The following is a 20,650-nucleotide window of genomic DNA, read 5'->3' as shown; positions in this document are numbered from 1 at the left end:
CCTCGGCTAGCGACCTAGCCACAAACATCATCCTGGCAAGTTGAGAGCCAGTCCTTCTAGGTGCAGCAAATATAACATTGATCGTGCCCAATGGTGGCCTTGAAGAAGCACTCCCCTGGCCCTATGACCTCGCCTGATCTCCCTGTCCATTTGGTCGGTACAGAAATTGTTGCAGCTTCCCTTCCTTAACCAATTATTCCAGATGGTTCCACAATGTTCGACAATCTTCAGTGGTATGCCCTCGGTCTTGATGATACTGGCAATGGAGGCTTTGATTACGCCTTGAAGGATCTCCACTCATCTTGTTTGGCCATTTAAAATACGGCTCGCTCTTGATCTTTTCCAAAACTTGATGCACCGGTTCTCGAAACACGGTGTTTACTACCTGTGGGGCTACGGGTTCAAATTATCTGGCAAAATCTCGCCGGTGTTTGTTATTATTATAACGTTCTGACTTGAAATCCCTCATCTCCTGAAGGATAACCTTACCCTTCCCCTTCCCCTTATCTTGCAGCTGGTCTTCCTTAACCCTCTTAAACTTGTCAATTCGGTCCATTAACTGACGAATACTAGTGACAGGTGTCCTTGTCAAAGATTTCCTTAGACCGTGTTCTGCAGATAAGCCGAGCTTGAAAGTATTGATAGCCATGTCCTTAAAATTGCCCTCTATCTCGTTGAACATCTCCCAATATCGGTCCGAGTATGTTTTCAAAGTTTCGCCCCCTCTCATGGACAGAGATAGCAAAGAAGCCAAAGGACGAGGCGCCTTACTGCACGTAATAAAACGAGACCCAAACGTCTGGATGAGCTTCTTAAACGATTTGATGGATCCTACACTCAAACCATCAAACCACCTCATTGCCACAAGCCCAAAACTGAACGGAAAAACCTTGCACATCAAGGCTTCGTTGTTAAAGTGTACCGTCTTCTTTTAATTGAAGTGGCTAACGTGTTCAACAAGGTTCGTTCTGCCATTATACAAGGTGAAAGTGGGTTAAGTGAATCGCCGAGGAAATCTTCCTTCCTCAATCCAACGGGTGAAGGGTGATTTAGAAACTTGATTGAGTGCTTTATTCAAAGCATCATTCACCAGGCCTCTTGAAGACGAATTGTTGTTTCTACGGCTATGGCAGTAATCTTCGTCATACAAGAAATATTCACTGGGGGGGAGTTCTTGACCTTTGCCTATAATCTTGATCCTCCTCATCATCAGAAGAGTAGTCAGAGTTGGATGGAGATCGCTTTCTGCGCTCATGGCGTAAGCTTCTCTTTAGGTGGTCAATCTCCTTTTGCATGTTTCTGGCATTTTCCTCATGAGAGATATGGTTTTTACCTCAAGACTCACTCTTGCTGGTGTGCATAGTGTGCACACTTTCCTCCCAATCTCTCTTTCGCTCAAGTTCACGGAAATGATCTTGATGCTGAGAGCCCATAGATTTTGCTGGATTTGGACCTGATCCTACCATCGTTGAGTGTCTAACTCACTATTGCACCAGTAATTTCCCACAGACGGCGCCAATTGTAAAGACCCGGTTTGGAAAAGCTAGCCCAGAACGTGGACAGACTTTGGCCCAAGAGGCCCAAAAAAATGAATTTGTAAAGAAATGGGTCGAAACACTAGGCTGTAGTTAATCAGACAACGACATGGATAGGCTTCATGACAAAAAGATAAAAATGAACTTTTATGAAATAAAGAAGGAACGTCCTCGGCTTGGTCCGAGGACAATAGTTCTAATATAATGTTCTTAGAAAGTGTTACAAGTTTGATTGTGAATTGCTACAGTTTTTTTTCTTTCTTATTTTCGATCCCCCTCTCTTGTTCTTTCTCCTCTTCTTTTATACTCTCTTCTCCCTTCACCTCAACCGTCCACCTATATGCTAGATGGTTAGGGTTGATACTTGTCCCATCAGTCCTTCTCATAAGTCTTCAAGCAGTAGCTGTAAGGCTGAAATACACTGTTCAGGCATCACTTCCACATTAATGCGGCCAGGGGATTAGTTGCAGTGCATTTAATGCGGAGGCAGCAGCTTTCTCCCCAGATATTTTGGGGTTCATCCTTATCTCATATCCCTACCGTGCTTGTCCACCCCAAACGAATTTTAGGGATTGCCATCTTTGCTGTCAATCCATTTCCCAGGACCTCAACCAAGCTCGGCCGAGGAAGTTTTCGTCCTCGGCAAACTTTCTGGAGCCTTTAGGACTAAACTCCACCATTTATTCATCAATGTAATTTTCGCTGACGAAGACATCTCATCCTTGGACGGATCTTTGTCCTCGGCTTGGGCTATAGGCCTAACATATGAATAGATAATGCACTTCTGGGCCCAAGGACCCTACAATTTTATATTAGGGGTGTTTTTTTTTTCTTCAAATTCAAAATAAAGAATAGGAAATTTGAGAAGGGAAAAATAAAAAACAAAAATGTAAGAGTAGGGATTAAGAAAATGGAAAATTCGAAAAAAAAAAAAAAAAAAAACAAAACAAAACAAAAACAAAAACAAAACAAAAAAAAAAAAAAAAAAAAAAACAAAACAAAACGAACAAAAAAAAATGTGAGATTAAGGGATTAAGGAAACCAAAAATTCAATAATAATAATAATAATAATAAACTAGTAAGTCCCGTTGATAAAGTAAAAAAAGGTGAAACGCAATGACCTTTATTTATTTATTTATTTTTAAAGTATTGTTTTAAAGATATCGGCTAATGGGAGAGTGGTCCTATTTTGTAGGCAAAGTTTTAGGTGGAGTTAGTGATATATTTTTACCATGTTGTCTTCAAGTTTCGTCATGCTTAAATTAGGGTATAGGGGTATTTTCGAAACGCATAAAAGGCCAATTCAAGAGAGAGAATTTTATGGGAATTTTTTTGATCTTATTGGCCCTATTCTTAAAAATTTTATAAGAAAAGTCATTGATTACTAGATAGAGTATTTTTTTTACCTCCAGAAAAGTCCAGATCAAAGAGGGAAATCATTTTATAGATATCATAAAATATTTTTATTTTTAAGTAGAGTTGTTTTAAAGACATAAGTTAGTAGGAGAGTGGTCATATTTTGTGGGCAAAGCTTTATTAGGTGAAGTTAAAGATGTATCTTTACCATGTTGTTCTCAAGTTTTTTCATACTTACAGTATATGGGTATTTTTGAAACCCATAAAAATTGAGTTCAAGAAAGAGATTTTATGGAATATTTTTTAACATTATTGATCTAATTGCTAAAACATTTGTAGGAGAAGTCATTGGTTACTAGATGGGGTATTTTTGACCTTCAAAAAAATAGTCCTATTATAAATAGTATAGATTAAAATGATAGGTTGTGATTAGTGTACAATAAAATTGATGTCACGAATAGTCCCATGAAAATGATGTTACAATAATCACAATCTATTACTTCTACAAATTGTAAAAAGAATTGTGAAATTTAGTGTATCTGTAATTTTTTTTTTTTTTTTCTTTTTGAAGGAAATTGTGTCTGTAGTCTTATTAGGATTATATAGCAAACTTGGACGTCAAAGTCTTGATAGCACTAATATAATTTTTTTTAAAAGGTCAAGAGAGCATTAATTTAACTAGGTAGTAAGGCTTTTTTTTTTTTGTGTGTGTGTGTGGATAATTGGCTTGTTTAACACCTTATCATTTAAAAAATAAAAACAAAGAGCACACTCACTCTGAGGGGAAGGGGGGAGGGGGGGGGTGAATAAAGATGAGTAGAGTAGAGTTAGTCGAAAATTAGTCTAATTTCCTATCAACTTTAATCTACTCATCTTCCCTTCCTCCACAATCCAAGCAGACCATTAAATGTTTTGTTGCCTCTTTAGCGTGTAGGCTGTTAACACTTAATCTAACCAAAAAGAAATAGTTATAAACACTTTGTTGGACTTTAAATGAATGATGGTTCCTTGCAAGTCCAATGTCCCCAACGTTTAAAAAGAGAACATCCTATTGCAACCCACTTCTTAAGAACCATGTCAGACTATGATGACCACCGTATGCATCTCAAATGTGTAGTGGTCCTGCTTAATTTTCATTGTACTTACGGATCCATAGAAGAAGAGTTGGACTTGGACCACCCAATCAAATACACAACACAAGCAGGCACATGTATTTTTAGGACAACTAATAATATACAACAAAAAAGACATTGGTATACACAAATCATCTGCTTAAAAATAAGAGATTAGAGATTGTTTAACAGCAATTGACTACAAGTCTAGGCTTCTTTGCCTCATTAAAAACAGTGGCATCAACCAGATGATCACATTTTTGTCAGCTTTTCAAGTGCACAAACCCTTTAAAGTCAAGCATGCCAAAGTTCTATGCCACATGTTACTTTGAAAGAGGATCACTGGGATCAAGTGCATATCATGTATCCCATGATTAATCATCCACATGCTTTGTATATATAAATCTTCATCCATAATGCTTTGTTGATGATGGAAGTACAAAACCATATTCTTCGTTATGATGTCTTTGTGGTATTCACTTCGGTTGCAAAAGCCTGATGGAATTAGAAGAAGTGGTCCTAAATCCATCTCTGATTTGAACAAAACCTGCCCATTATTAACTTCAATTTTGAGTATTAAAAATTCTCTCAAATTCCTATTTTAATTTTGTCATTTATTTGAATTTTTATTATGGGGAAGAGAAAGTTTCTTTCTTATAAAAAACACAAGAACAAAAAAAGAGTAAATGTTATTAGGTGCCAAAATAAATAATTATGTACCCTTTGTCCACCAAAGAGTGTGTAAGGACCCAAATATGTGCTACAGGTGTGTAAGTATAATTTTTGTACTAATATACTAACCCTTGTAATCTAGAAGTTGGTTACAACTTACATGTTGTTATTGGGCTTTCTTAGCTAATAAGCTTTGCAAGCAACCTGTATAAATATTTGTAAGCTATAGCATTTTGACAATGAAAAAATAAGATGAAACATTCTCTATTTACTCTTTAGAAATTTTCTTCTAAATTTCTCTTACATTTATATCCAAGGTGATTAAATTCTCTTATGAACCAACAAATTCCTAACAAATGGTATTAGAGCCATTTGATCCAAAAGTGAGATTTTTTTCAAGAACTCTTCAATTCCTCCATTGGTCAAAGCCTTTGCAATCACAATATCAACAAGGATGGAAATTCTAAACATGACACATTCTTGCACACAACCATACACATACATGACGAAATTTGTATTGAAATCGTGATTTAGACCAATTGTTGTAAAATACCACCTATGCCAAGTCACGATTTCATTACAAATTTTACTTGTGTGTACGGTTACATGCAAGAGTGTGTGTAATAAACATTACTCATTACAAAATACCACCCATGCTTAATGCCACAAGACCCAAAACTCGTTTCTCTTTTTTTTTATTCTCATATTTCCTTTAAAAAGTGTCTTTCCCTCTAAAACAAAAAATAATATATAATCATATTTTTCCGATCTCAATGGATCCTTTTTTTTCTTTTCTTTTTTTAATCTCAAATTCTGTCACTAAGATCCTAAGTTCCTAACAGATCCTTTCTTATTCAAAGCTTTACCTCGACACGATTTCTCCATTTCTAATCTTATTTCGATCCCAACAAATCACGTCTTTGTTTTTCTCCTTCTCTCTTGCTCTCAATCTACAGTATTTTTTTAAAATATTTTATTTATCATAACAGATCATTCCCCATATTCTGGTTAGAATAGTCAATGTCAACATGGTTTTTTTTTTTTTTTTTTTTAATGTTAAATAATGTCAAACCATAGTTGTTGATGTGCCTTTGAAGCACCCAATGTCCTCCTCTTTGTTCCCTTCACCCACCCCCCCCCCCCCCCCAAAAAAAAAAAAAAAAAACCAACAACAAATCAATGTGGGATGAATGTTATGAGTTTTAGTTAGTTCCACAAATAAAGTTTCTAATAGTTGAATAAAAAATTTGGAGTTCAATCCTCGTTTAAATCAAAAACCAATTGATGAATTAGTCTAATTATAAAAAGCAAGAAATTTGATATGAAAAGTTTCACATAATATGATTTTTTTTTTCTAAATATGAAATTCAATCATTATGAGATTTAATTTATTTGTAATTATTATGATTGTTTTTGTATATGAAATTATATATTTTAGTATTAGGCATTTATTAAGACTGTGTTTATATATAGAACTATATATTCTACCATTTAATAAAAATATGATGTTCTAAGATTCTAATGGAGTGTTTTGATATAGATTAGAGTCTAATTTTAATTAAAAATTATATTAGAATAATGTTGTGTAAAGTTGTAAGCCTTTAAAAACCTATGTGCTAGAATACTATAACGTTAACCAAAAATCAAACGTCTTTGATTTTATATGTACTAGTGTGTAGTCTCGTGCATATGTATGGGTACAATTAAAAATAATCACAACTATACGGTTCAAATTATACATAATTTTTAGAAGAGATTCAAATTATACTTGGTATTAGTTTACATTTTTTAAAAACCATACATTTCTAAAATATATAATGGTTTCTCTCTCTCTCTCTCTCTCTCTCTCTCTCTCTCTCTCTCTCTCTCTCTCTCTCTCTCTCTCTCTCTCTCTCTCTCTATATATATATATATATGATTTAGAATTTAATTAATTTTATACTCTTCGATTTTTGCACCCAGTAATTTACTTGCCACAAAAATTAAAAACTTAGATGAACACATTGAGGAAAATTGGACTCCAATTTATAATCTAATTGGATTTGGACTCTTTGATTTTTACAATCAATAATTCACTTGGTGCAAAATTAAAAATAAAATGGGACACGTGGCTTAAAATTGAGAATTCAATTAAAATCTAATTGGATTTTCTCTGAGTTTTGGCTATTAATATATATATATAGTAACTAATAGCCAAACATATTCATGTTTTTAATTTAATAAAAACATATTCATGTTTTTATTAAATTAAAGTAATACGAAATTAAGGGCATAAATATATATTTTTTAATCTCAAGAGGATAAAGAAATAGAGTATGCCATAGAAATTAGTTTAAGTAGTGAATTCATCATGAAAAGTGAGAATTTAAAATTGCGCACACATGTCCATTACAATTTTTCACTTAAAATAAAAAGTAATTAAACGATTAAAGAATAATGTAGGAATATTGTAATTTAAATAATTATAAAAGCATTTTAATCCATTCAATATTATTGATGTTTATTATATAGTGTAATTGTGCCACATAGCAGAACCTCATGGTCTCTCACATGAGATTTTTGCTTTCTTATTTAAAAAAAAAAAAAAAACCAAAAAAAAAACTATTTATATACATATATAGTGCACAGTCAATGAATTAATATTTTGACATAAATGTAATCTTTATTGAGGTGGAAGCATGAATGAAGAATATGCCACCTGGCAGAATCTTATGCAATCCATATAAGATCTCTACTTTTATATATAAACTAGTATTATTCTCGTACGATGCACAGTTTGATGAAGATTCATATGCAAGCTAATTTTTTTTAAACAAATTTATTAAATAAAAAGTAATAATAAATTCTAAAATAAGTAAGTAATTTTAATAAAAAAAATTACTTTAAGTTCTGATTGTTTAGAGTTTGGACATTATCAGTGTTTATCTATTTTTATATATTAAAATTCTCTTTGTGCTTTGTGTTAATTTCTTAATATGAGATATGTAATGAGTTTGATTATTCCTATTTGGGTTATGCCATAGCCAACACAACTAATAATAAACAAAATAGTTCCTCAATTCATTTTTTTTTTCCTAGTGATAGTCTAATTAAAAAAAATAAACACACTCACAAATTAAATATAATAATCAATATATATATATATAATTGTAGGGTCACGTTCCGCGACGAACCGCAGTAGTGTTGGGTTCACACGTGAATGGGCCCAAACAATATCATTTGTAGAGAGTGGACTCGAAAGGCTAGGCCTTAGTTACCCGGCGGTGGTTGTTGTGGTGTTCATATGTGATTAAAGTGCCCTCCCCCTTGGAGTCTTTCTCCTGGAGGTGGACTGGAAGCCCTTCCTTTTTGGCCAGTCTTCCCAGCCCCCACTCTCTAGATTACTTATTTTTTCTTTTATACTAGTCTGCATTCACTTTCCTTCGTCCACGTGTAGGGTCGACATTTCCAAGACTGATACTTGTCCCGTCAATCCAAACCCAAAGTCGTTGGGGATGGTTGATAAAGCTGACGAATACGACTCTGTTAGGTCAGAGCCTTGCATGGGAAGGGCAGCTTTTCCTAGATATTTTGGATTTTCTTTCAGGCTTGTTCCTATACCGTTTTTGCCCTTCTTCTCGGTGGAATTTTGGGTCTGCCGAGGACTGAACTGTCCTCGGCAACATCTCTGGGCCATTTTGGGCTTTATGTTATTGAGTTTGGATTGTAACCCTCTTCGGCTTGGGCCTTAGGGCTCCCCATGAATAAATGGGCTCGGCCCATAAATCGTTGGGTCCCACAATAGCCCCTCAAAACCCTGCTGTCCGACTTCCTGGTTGGAGAAGGGGGTTTTGATAATACCGAGCCTTTATTATAGCTCATTTAATTCAGCCCTTGACTGACGCTGGCGACTCTTCACCTGCCCAGGGAATGTACCGGTCTACAAGATATTCCCCTTGATTTGCGTACGAAGCGTTTATGCCGTTTGGTTATCTGAAGCGCGTATTTAATATCTTCCCTTTACGAGACCTCCCAAGTTCAACGGTTTTTGATGGCGTGGGGGAATGAAACAGACGTATTTATGTTTGCAGATTTCCTTGGAGATCTGAATTCATTAAGCACTCTTTTCTTCGTCCCCTATATAAAGAGGAGAAACAGGAGTGGTTTCTCCCACAAATGAATCCCTTTACTCCCACCAAAATTTGAAACCCTTAGATTCCTTCCGGAGTTTACTCTTATTCTCCGGTTATACCTTAACCCGAAACACACTCACCGTAGTAATAAGCAATGAAAAAACTATTCCCCTCCCAGAAACACTATGTTCTAACGAAACTCGAAATGGCTCAATCAGGGCAAGGATGGCGGAGACTCAAGATTTGTCTCGCCTTTCTTTCAGCCAAAATCCGAAGCAAGGACTCGTCACGTCACATTTTTGGCGTGACTGAGCCGAGGACACACATCATCAGTACTACCCGCTCTCTCATGAGCATATCTAATATGGCGCCAGTGTGTTAGGAGTCAGGACTGGGGCAGGGACTAAGTGCCTCTGCTTCTTCCTCTCTTCGTTCACTGGCGCCTCCTTCCGCCTCTCTTTCTTCCTTCTCATCTTTTCCCTCTTCTTCTCCTCTTTCTTTTACTCATGTCCTCCATCTTCTTCATTCATCTCCTCCATCTTCCTCATTCATCTCCTCCATCTTCTTCTTCCTTGTCCTTCATTTTCTTTTTCCTTCTCCTTCAACTTTTCTAAAGAAAGTTCTTCTCTCAATATGAGCAATACTGAGGCAGAGATTGGAGAGACTTTGAAGACGAGTTTAAAAGACACCTGACTGTTTACTTATCTGTATTGCGAATATTATTGTTGCTTCGGCAGTTTACCTTTTGTATAGGCTTGTTTAAGCCCCTCTTTGTACGTTGTAATAATTTTTCATATTAGTAAAAATTGTTGTTATTTTTCTTCGCACGTTCTGTTTCTATGTTTTTACAAGTTTACAAGCGCTGCTCGGCACAATAATATAGCATTTGAATCAATGACAACTAAGGCCGAAATACTTGCTAATAAAAAGATGTCACCATAACTTTAATAGCATTATTTGACACAGCAATGCCTAACTGTGAATAACGATACTTACCCAAAACAATGCCGACATTAGAACTGGATGCTCTATGCGGTGTAGGATATAATCATCCGAAGACATATTTCCCACAAGAATGAACAACCCCCGTAGGCTACCAAATAGTGGGGCACCTCGCCATCATCCTAACACTTTTATCGGCCTCAACATTTTAAAGTATTTGAGCCGAGGGCTTTCCCCATTTGAGTAATGGGCGTCCCAATAGGTTTGAGTCCGAGGACTTCACAACGCCTTAGTTCTGTCCAAAACCTAGTTTTGTCACCCAGGTAGTTGGTTTCCCCATAGGCTTGAGTCCGAAGGCTGTAGTTCAGTTTCTCCCTTTCCTCAGGTATTTCGCGAGGTGCCGAGCAGGAGGTTGTCCTCGGCAACGGTTATTCCTCGGCGTGGGCCATTGTCCCTAGGCCCCCATGCAGAACGGGCCTGGGCCGCGAATTCACTAGGCCCACAACTTAAAGGGTATTTATGTAGTTTTTGGTCACGCAGTACTTTTTGGCGTCCCAATGTTCGAGGTGCACCTTCCCGAGACTCCTTTAATCCCATGGTTGCAGGTGGCGTTGGAGATTGAGCCAGAGCCATCTTGTCTGTAGAGTTCCTTGGGACGCTGCGTGAATTAAATGCCACCACCTTATCTCTTTAAATAAATAGGAGAGAAAGTTGCTTTACCTACGCACCAATTCTTCAGTTTCCTCCCAAATCACCACTCCCATATCCATTGCTATCCCCCCTTAGCATAACATGTTTGAGGCGAGGGTTGGGGAGAAGAAACTCTCTCCGCCACAGAGGTGCCGTGTCCTCTTGAGACTCAGAATAGTGAGGTACGAGCAAAGGAAGCATAAATTTAAGAGAATACTCCACTTCGACAGAGGGGAAAGGGTGTTTCTCCCTCTTCTAGTCAAAATCCGAAGCAGGTTCTGTTCATGCCAGAATTTTGGTGTGTCAGAAGAAAGATTCTCCGCCATCAGCGTCTCTGCCCTGTCGCAGGAAAATTTTTGGTGAAGGCTTCTCAACTTCCGGCTCCCTGCACCTTTCCTTCAGCGGTGTGAGGCTCAAGTTGGGTTTCTTTTGCTGCCTGAGTTATGGACATATAAAGGCATTGAGGAAGAACAAGGTCTTGGAGCAGTAGCCAACCTCTCCTCTGATCCACTTCCTCGGCTTTATCTTATTTTCTTGTATCTTTCTTTCTTTTTGGTTATGTGGTTAGCTTTAGAAGCCAACCTCTCGTCTGTACTGCCTCTTCTGCTTTGTTTTATTCTCTTGTATCTTCCTTTCCAATTATGTAGTGAGCTCTAACATAAGCTGATTTCAGCTTTTCATTGTACGCTGTACTGTTTCTTTGTTTTAGTGAAAATGGAAACTTACTTACTTGTTTTGAATACTGTTCTTTTGGCAACACCACTTTGTGAATGGGTGTGCTCCACGTATTTGTTTCTTCTCGGCGATATTTAAAGCAAGAACCCGTGAAATACAATCCAACTAATTCTAATTTGCCGACACTACCAGGCATAATAATAACAATTCATAGTAAGTTGAACTTAGGAAACTAACCGAGATAATGGTTGAACGTTCTGTAATAAGTGCGAGAATACTGTCTGAGAACGACAAATTCTAAATAATTCATCCAAAGGGATGACCGAGCATTGAATGACTTCGCTTATGCTTTTGGAAACATGTTGCTCCATTCCGTACTAGTCCCTTTGGTGTTGATGATCCGAGGGCAAACTAGAGAATCCATGTAGTTCAGGAATTAACCCAATTGTTAATGGAGAGTTTTCCTCGGGGAGATTCTAAGGTCCACGTAACGTAATTTTTCCTTTTAAATAGTTGGTTTCCCCAGAGGCTTGGGTCCGAAGACCATACAAGGCCTTGGTTCTGCCCAAAACTTGTATTGTCTTTGTAAGTAGTTGGTTTCCCCAGAGGCTTGGGTCCGAGGACCATATAAGGCCTTGATTCTGTCCAAAACTTGTATTTTTCTTGTAAGTAGTTGGTTTCCCCAGAGGCTTGGGTCCGAGGACCATATAAGGCCTTGGTTCTGTCCAAAACTTGTATTGAGTTCGAGGACCATACAAGGCCTTGGTTCTGTCCAAAACTTGTATTTTTCTTGTAAGTAGTTGGTTTCCCCAGAGGCTTGGGTCCGAGGACCATACAAGGCCTTGGTTCTGTCCAAAACTTGTATTTGTCTTGTAAGTAGTTGGTTTCCCCAGAGGCTTGGGTCCGAGGACCATACAAGGCCTTGGTTCTGTCCAAAACTTGTATTTGTCTTGTAAGTAGTTGGTTTCCCCAAAGGCTTGGGTCCGAGGACCATACAAGGCCTTGGTTCTGTCCAAAACTTGTATTTGTCTTGTAAGTAGTTGGTTTCCCCAGAGGCTTAGGTCCGAGGACCATACAAGGTCTTGGTTCTGTCCAAAACTTGTATTTGTCTTGTAAGTAGTTGGTTTCCCCAGAGGCTTGGGTCCGAGGACCATACAAGGCCTTGGTTCTGTCCAAAACTTGTATTTGTCTTGTAAGTAGTTGGTTTCCCCAGAGGTTTGGGTCCGAGGACCATACAAGGCCTTGATTCTGTCCAAAACTTGTATTTTTCTTGTAAGTAATTGGTTTCCCCAGAGGCTTGGGTCCGAGGACCATACAAGGCCTTGGTTCTGTCCAAAACTTGTATTTGTCTTGTAAGTAGTTGGTTTCCCCAGAGGCTTGGGTCCGAGGACCATACAAGGCCTTGGTTCTGTCCAAAACTTGTATTTGTCTTGTAAGTAGTTGGTTTCCCCAAAGGCTTGGGTCCGAGGACCATACAAGGCCTTAGTTCTGTCCAAAACTTGTATTTTTCTTGTAAGTAGTTGGTTTCCCCAGAGGCTTGGGTCCGAGGACCATACAAGGCCTTGGTTCTGTCAAAAACTTGTATTCCGTTTCTTAATTTACCTACTTCCTAAAGGTTAGCTCCTCGAATAAGGTGAGGGAAGCTAACTTGATGTTTAAAGCCCCTAGACTTGCTATGCCATTGGCACTACGAGGCGTAGCCCCTAGTGGAGACTTGTGTCGGAACAACAACAATGTGTCACTGGTCGTAAAGGCATCCTCGTAGACCCTTGTTCGACAGAATCTCAACTCCACCGCCGCTCGAGCTAACGCGCAAGCCTTCCCCACAGACGGCGCCAATTGTAGGGTCACGTTCCGCGACGAACCGCAGTAGTGTTGGGTTCGCACGTGAATGGGCCCAAACAATATCATTTGTAGAGAGTGGACTCAAAAGGCTAGGCCTTAGTTACCCGGCGGTGGTTGTTGTGGTGTTCATATGTGATTAAAGTGCCCTCCCTCTTGGAGTCTTTCTCCTGGAGGTGGACTGGAAGCCCTTCCTTTTTGGCCAGTCTTCCCAGCCCCCACTCTCTAGATTACTTATTTTTTCTTTTATACTAGTCTGCATTCACTTTCCTTCGTCCACGTGTAGGGTCGACATTTCCAAGACTGATACTTGTCCCGTCAATCCAAACCCAAAGTCGTTGGGGATGGTTGATAAAGCTGACGAATACGACTCTGTTAGGTCAGAGCCTTGCATGGGAAGGGCAGCTTTTTCTAGATATTTTGGATTTTCTTTCGGGCTTGTTCCTATACCGTTTTTGCCCTTCTTCTCGGTGGAATTTTGGGTCTGCCGAGGACTGAACTGTCCTCGGCAACATCTCTGGGCCATTTTGGGCTTTATGTTATTAAGTTTGGATTGTAACCCTCTTCGGCTTGGGCCTTAGGGCTCCCCATGAATAAATGGGCTCGGCCCATAAATCGTTGGGCCCCACAATAATAATCAAAACCCAAAATCAAAATAGACACAAAAGAGTTCAAAATTTAAGAATAAAAAATAAATTAAAAACTTACATAAGAGAATCAAGAACTTAAATGGTGCCTATGGTTTTGTTTCTTTATAGTAAACTTCCTTTGGCATAATATTCTTCACACAAATTCAAAAGTAAAGAACAACAAGTAAGATGAATTTATTAAATTAAAACAATAAGTGTGATGAAGGATAAGTGTAAGTTGCATCTTGGGAAAAAAAAGTGAAAAAAATGCAAAAACATGGGAAGTATTATGTAGGATTTAATTATATGGATGACTTTACTGGTTAAGAGTGATTATATCAAAAAGTCATGACTTGAGATATATATATATATATATATATATATAGTTAGGTTCAAGTTACACCTGGTGTAACTCTAAGTAATGTTACCACAACCAATAGTTTTTAATTGGATGCGAATATTGACAAATCCACCGTTAGATTACGTTATCTTCATATATTCTCCATGCTTGCAAAATTTCAAAGTAATCAAAGATCAATAGACATGTCATCAATCAATTATTTAAATTTAAGTTTTTGTAGTTTGAAATAATGCACAAAAAATTAGTTGTGAATCGAATGGTAAATTACATTTAATTGACATGAAATTTGACATGTTTGTTAAGAACATATAAAACATGTAATTCAATGGTTGAATTTTCAAAATATAAATTCAATAATAAGTTATTGAGTGGTGTAACATTACTTAGAATTACACTAAGTGTAACTTGAAAATTAGATGATAAAGTTGGAGTAGAATAGACTATTAGTTGGAGTAGAATTTAAATTACTAAAATTTAGATGATAAAGTTTTATCTAAATTAAATTATTTTTAAATCTTATCCCTTTGTCAAGAGTCTTTTAGACTAATATTCTAATAAAATATTAATTTAATAAGATGCAACTTGAGGAAACAAAACAAAAATAAAATTGTGACTTGTGTGGTATTTAAATTTAGAAAATTTTGATGATAAACTGTTAGTTTTATTTAAATTAAACCTTTATTAAATGTTATCCCTTAATTTGAAAAAATATATCATAACAAATAATATAAATTAATTTACTAATTAATTATTCTATAAATGTTGATAATAGACTTTTAGTTGGAGTAGAAGTCAAAATGATTTTTTTTTTTTTTTGGAGAAAGAAAATGAAGGTTGTTGTTTGGGATTTAGATTTAAAATTTTTGAAAATAGACCTTTAGTTTGATTAGAATTTAAATTTGTTGAAGTTTAATGATAAGTTTTATCTAAATTAAACTATTGCTAAATATGATCCCTTAATTTGATGAAGTATATCATAACAAATAATATAAAATTAATTTATTAATTAGTTGTTCTTAAAATATTAATAATAGAGTTTTAGTTAGAGTAGAAGTCAAAACATGGGGTTTTTTTTTTTTTTTTTTAAGAAAGAAAACCTGAGTAGTTGTTTGAGATGAAAGTTTATAATTTTTTATAATTGACTTTTAGTTTAAATAGAATTTAAATTTGTTCAAATTTAAATGATAAAATTTTACCTAAATTAAATACTAGTTTTTAAATATTATCCTTTAGAGTAATACTACATACACAAACTATTTTATAACATTTTTACAAACTGCTGATGTGGCTTTAGTATTTTCCACATAATTATTGCAAGTAAAAATGTGATATTAGTGATGAACCCATATTAGAACTAGTAAGAATTTGCCACATTAGCAATTTGTAAAAATGTTGTAAAATAGTTTGTATCTGTAGCATTACTCTTATCCTTTAATTTGAGGAAATATATCCTAATAAATAATATAAAATTAATTTATTAATTAGTAAGAGTAGTCATTTGGCACAACCACAGTTTCTAAGCTCAACTTTTATTATTATATAGGGATAATTACAGTAAACCCACCTGAGATTTGGCCCGTTTACACGTTACCTACCCGTGGTTCAAAACTTATCACTTTGCCCACCTGAAGTTAGTTCTGTTAGCCTTCCGTAACCCACCTCTCCATTTGCCGTTAGAAAAACACCCTTTTATTAAAAATAGAACATAACACGGATCAAACACGAACCATCAAATCTTTTCCTCACAAACACAAGAACACAACATTTGTAAATATAGTTCAAAATTTTCAGTTACACACATCCAAAACCAATTAAATCCTCTAAATCCATACCAAAATCCCTCACATTTTTCAAACCCAAACTGTAATAAAAAAAGTTTTAGAACCCAATCATAGATTAAACAGAAAATAGAAACAAACCAAAGAGAGAAAAACAACACCATTGTTCATCTCTCCTCTAAAAACAAAAAATAATAGAGAAAACTCAAACAAACAAGATCAAAGAGGGGGTTTGTAGCTTGGGTTCAAGAACACACTTGCTCTTGGTATGAACAATCTTGAGCCAATCAATCCGAATAAAATTTTCATATTCGCACAAATCTTAAAAAATATTTACAAAAATCCTACACTTGAAAGTGTTGTACTCTAATTTCACAAAAATCCTTTCAGTCATTCACAAAAATCATACACAACTTCGTTCTCTCTCAAATCTCAAACCAAAACCAAAGCAAACCCCTCTTCAAAACCCAGACCCACTACACCCACAGCAAAGAAAATAAGATAGCAGAGAGAGAGAGGCGGATCGAAGTCACAGTCGCTGGAGATGCAGTCGCTGGAGATGAAGTGAACCAAGACACCCATGACCTCTTCGAAGTCACTCTCGAGTCCAACCATATCTAGACCCTCGTCACCCATACTCTCCAAATGGTCGACTCCTGGCTCTCTGACATCTACCGCATCCACCGCCGCCGTCTCCATCGCCTCATTGTCGGCCTCGACGTCGAGTGGCGACCCTGTTTCAACCACAACATCGAAAACCCAGTTGCCACTCTCCAACTTTGCTGGGTTGAACGATTTGGCTCGAGCTGTGCTGGGACTCAAGGTACATAAGCCGAGGCATGTAACTTTGAGTAGCTGGAGGTCCACGGAGGTTGAGAGATGAGAGAGAGAGAGATGACACGGTTGTTGTTGCATAGAGACACAAAACCCCATATTCCAAGCTCTTTAGAAAAAATTCAAACCCTAACTCTTTGATTCATGTTATGTTGTGTTTTGGTTGTAAAAGTTGTTTTCTAACGGAAAAGCCAAAGGTGGGTAACGAATTGAAGTTCAGGTGGGCAAAGTGATAAGTTTTGAACCACGGGTAGGTAACGTGTAAATGGGCCAAACCTCAGGTAGGTTTACTGTAATTATCCCTATTATATATATAGTATATGATATGATTCGTGAGTTATGTGGTATTTAAGTTTAGAAATTTTGATGATAGACTTTTAGTTTTATTTAAATTAAATATTTGTTAAATATTATCCCTTAATTTAAGAAAATATGTCATAACAAATAATATAAATTAATTTACTAATTAGTTGTTCTTAGGACATTGATAATAGACTTTTAGTTAGAGTAGAAGTCAAAAGGTTGTTTATATATTTAGAAAGAAAACTTGGTTTTTGTCTACGATTTAAGTTTAGAATTTTTGATAATAGACTTTTAGTTTAAATATAATTTGAAATTGTTGAAGTTTAAATGATATGTTTGATCTAAATTAAACAATTGTTAAATATTATCCTTCAATTTAAGGAAATTTATTCAAAAAAATAATATAAAATTAATTTAATAATTAGTGAGAGTAACCATTTGACACAATCATGACTTATAAACTCAATTTTTATTATATAGTATATGATATATGATATATATATATATATATATATATATATATTTTTTTTTTTTTTTGATTATAGATTAAAGGGTTCTAAAAAAAAAATATTATAGATTATAGATTAAGGACTATGCATCAACAACAAATTAGTGAGTGATATTTAATTTGATTCCATAAATTATGATATTGTCTTTATTCATGTTATTTCAAAATCATTGTAAAGCTCCCTCCCGCCCAAATCATCTACCTATCAAAGAAAAAAAAGAAAAAAAAAACATTATAAAGCTCTAAATATAGAGCTGTGTACACAATCAAAATTGTTACAATTAGCTAATGAAAAAACATGTAACTTTTAATTTTTGGCGAAACTACACTGTTGGTCCTTGAAGTTTACTTTATGAGTGCAATTGGTCCCTCAAGTTTTAAGCATGTGCTATTGGTCCCTTAAATTTTAAAAATAAACAGTATTAGTCCATCTGTTAGCTACCATTAGTAATATTGCTTATATGACTAACAGAATAGTGACTTGAAATTTTTTTAACTAAAAAAATTACAAAAATTATTTTACACGCAACTGACCCGGTACCAAAATCAAATTTTTATCCTACGTTGTTCTAAATCAAACCCAGCTTGGCTATCCCCATCTGATTCTGAAACGCAGGAGAGAGAAGATCTCTCTTCAGCAAAGCCCTCATCGCCTCAATCAATCAAAGAAGAAGACATAATGGGCTCCGTTGTTGGCTGGCATTGCACTTGTTTCTCCTTGTTCCTCTAACTAACGCTACACACAAAAAAAACCGTGGTCCAAGAAGGACTTCTCTCTTTCTTTCTCTAAGAGATCAATGACATTGTACCTTGTTATTATCTCGTATATCATGTGCTTTGATTGTTGATTATTTAATTCTGCTACTTATTCATTTGAAGATTGTTGGAATCTGGATCTATATTCCTACTCTATCTATTGTTTTTTTTTTTCTTTGATCATTGTATAATTGAATTGCAAGCCAAACTTTTTCTTTATTGTTTGGGATCATTTAGAATTACAGCATTGTGAAGACTAAAGATAGAGAAATTCATAATGCCTATTCCCAATCTCAAATTGAGTCAGTCGGCATTGAGGATTGCACTATGGGATCCGATTTTTGGGCCGTCTGAATTGGATGTGAGTAAGGTCCGTTTAATCACTCTCTCTCATTTCAAAATCTGATGGCCAAGTGGGGTTTTGATTTGGAACCAGATAGAATTAAGATTAGATTTTGAAACCGGGTCATTTTGATTCTAGTCTAATCATTTTTGTAAATTTTTTCATTAAAAAAATTGTCAAGTTATGGTTATGTTAGCCACATAAGCGATACATTAACAATAGTTAACAAAATGATTAAGGGTTCGTTTGAAATCCACTTATTTTGTTGAAACTGAAAATTTTTTGCTAAAAGTACTGTAAATAAAGGTAAAAGTTAGCTGAAATAGTATAGTGGGATCCATGAGTAGTATCAAAAAGTGTAATGGGACTCATAAATAGTACCAAAAATAAACTTGATAGTAAAATAAGTTGGCAAAAATAATCTTTGCCAAATGGACACTTAGTCATTTTATTAATTATTCATGGGTCCCACTGTACTATTTTAGCTAACTTTTACCTTTATTTACAGTATTTTCAGCAAAAAATTTTTAGTTTCAGCAAAATAAGCGAATTCCAAACGAATCCTAATATTACTAATTTTAAAAACTTGAGAGACTAGTGCACACTTAGAACTTGAGGGACCAATTGCACTTACATGGTAAACTTCATAGACTAATAGTATAGTTTCATCTTAACTTTTATTAGCCCGTTTGGTTCCACTTTTTCAGCCCAAAACGGGCGTTTTCAAAAAAGCTAAGCCCGTTTCTGCGTTTGGTAAGTTCAAAACGCAACTTTTTTATAAAAGTTGCGTTTTGAACTTTTAGAAAAAACTGAAGACAAAATGCACAATGAAAATGGACCATCAGCGATCCATAAATCAAAACGCGCTATGCGCGTTTTGTTATATTACCGTTGCAATCATTGAAAGACCGAAATACCCACACGTTTGACGCCCCTCATCTCTCATCTCTGCTCTCCCTTCGCATTTGACGCCTCCATCTCTTCTCTCTGCCTTGCTCTGCCATCGTAAGTCTCTCTACTCTCTGTCTTTTTTCTTTGTCTTCCTTTTCTTCTTCCGCTTCGTCTTCCTTTTTGGTGAGTTGAGAGCGAAACGCCCACCACTGCAATCCTTTTTCAACAGTTGATAATCCACCACAAAATTGACATAAAATCAACAGAAAATCAAACCAAACCATCAGAAAATCCAACTTAAAATCAAGCCAAACCCACCGTATCTGCCACCATTGTTGTCTTTAGATCTGCTACCGTTGTTGCCGCTGCCGATCTGCCTTGCTGCTGCCCGGATCTGCTTGCTTCCGCCGCTAGATTTTCTGCCATGTGTGAGTTTTGGGTTTGATATATGAGAGAAAAAGAGAGTTCAGAGAGTACCAGACCTTTTGGTTTGAGACATGAAAGAGGAAGAGAGTTGAGGGAGTCCTAGAGGCAGAGAAGAATTTAGAGAGAGGGAGAAACACGGTGGAGACTTGAGATGAGGATAAGATGAATTAGATATTAAAAAGATAGATATTAATAAAATAATAGTAATAAATATTATTTAAATAGAAAATATGGTAAAAGGTGAAAAAGAGCAATGGTGGATCTCCGTTATTCCATTGTTAATTTTATTTGGGGATAATAATTAGTAGTTGTTTTTTTTCTTTTTTAATATCATATAGTATAATTTAAACTTTGTTTATTGTTATGTATTTTATTATCTTTTTTACATTTATATGTAGTATAATTTAAACTTGGATTATTGGTGTATATTTTATTATCTTTTTACATTGATTATATATACATTGTCCTTTTTGGTCATTTATCCCTCAAAAAGCCACTTTTAACAGTTTTTACCAAAAACTCAGCTTTTTCATTATGCACTTTTTAACAGTTTTTACCAAACACTCAGCTTTTTCATTATGCACTTTTTAACAGTTTTTACCAAACACTCAGCTTTTTGAAACTCCACTTTTTCATTATGCACTTTTACAAAACTCCACTTTTTCATTATGCACTTTTTCAAAAAGCTGAACCAAACTCACCCTATATGTGGATGTAGGCCATACGTAACCGTTTGAAATTCGCATATATTGTCTATTCTCTCTTCTCCTTTTCCATAACCCCATCTTAAATTTCTACAAAAGTCGGTTAGTTCAGTTTTGAGTAATTTGGCCTTTTATTAAAATTAAAAAAAAAATTTTGAATCATTAGAAATAGGGGTGGCAA

The sequence above is a fragment of the Quercus robur genome, chromosome 2 (genome assembly GCF_932294415.1).
Source record: "Quercus robur chromosome 2, dhQueRobu3.1, whole genome shotgun sequence".
NCBI lineage: Eukaryota > Viridiplantae > Streptophyta > Magnoliopsida > Fagales > Fagaceae > Quercus > Quercus robur.
This window is presented reverse-complemented; position numbering follows the sequence as displayed.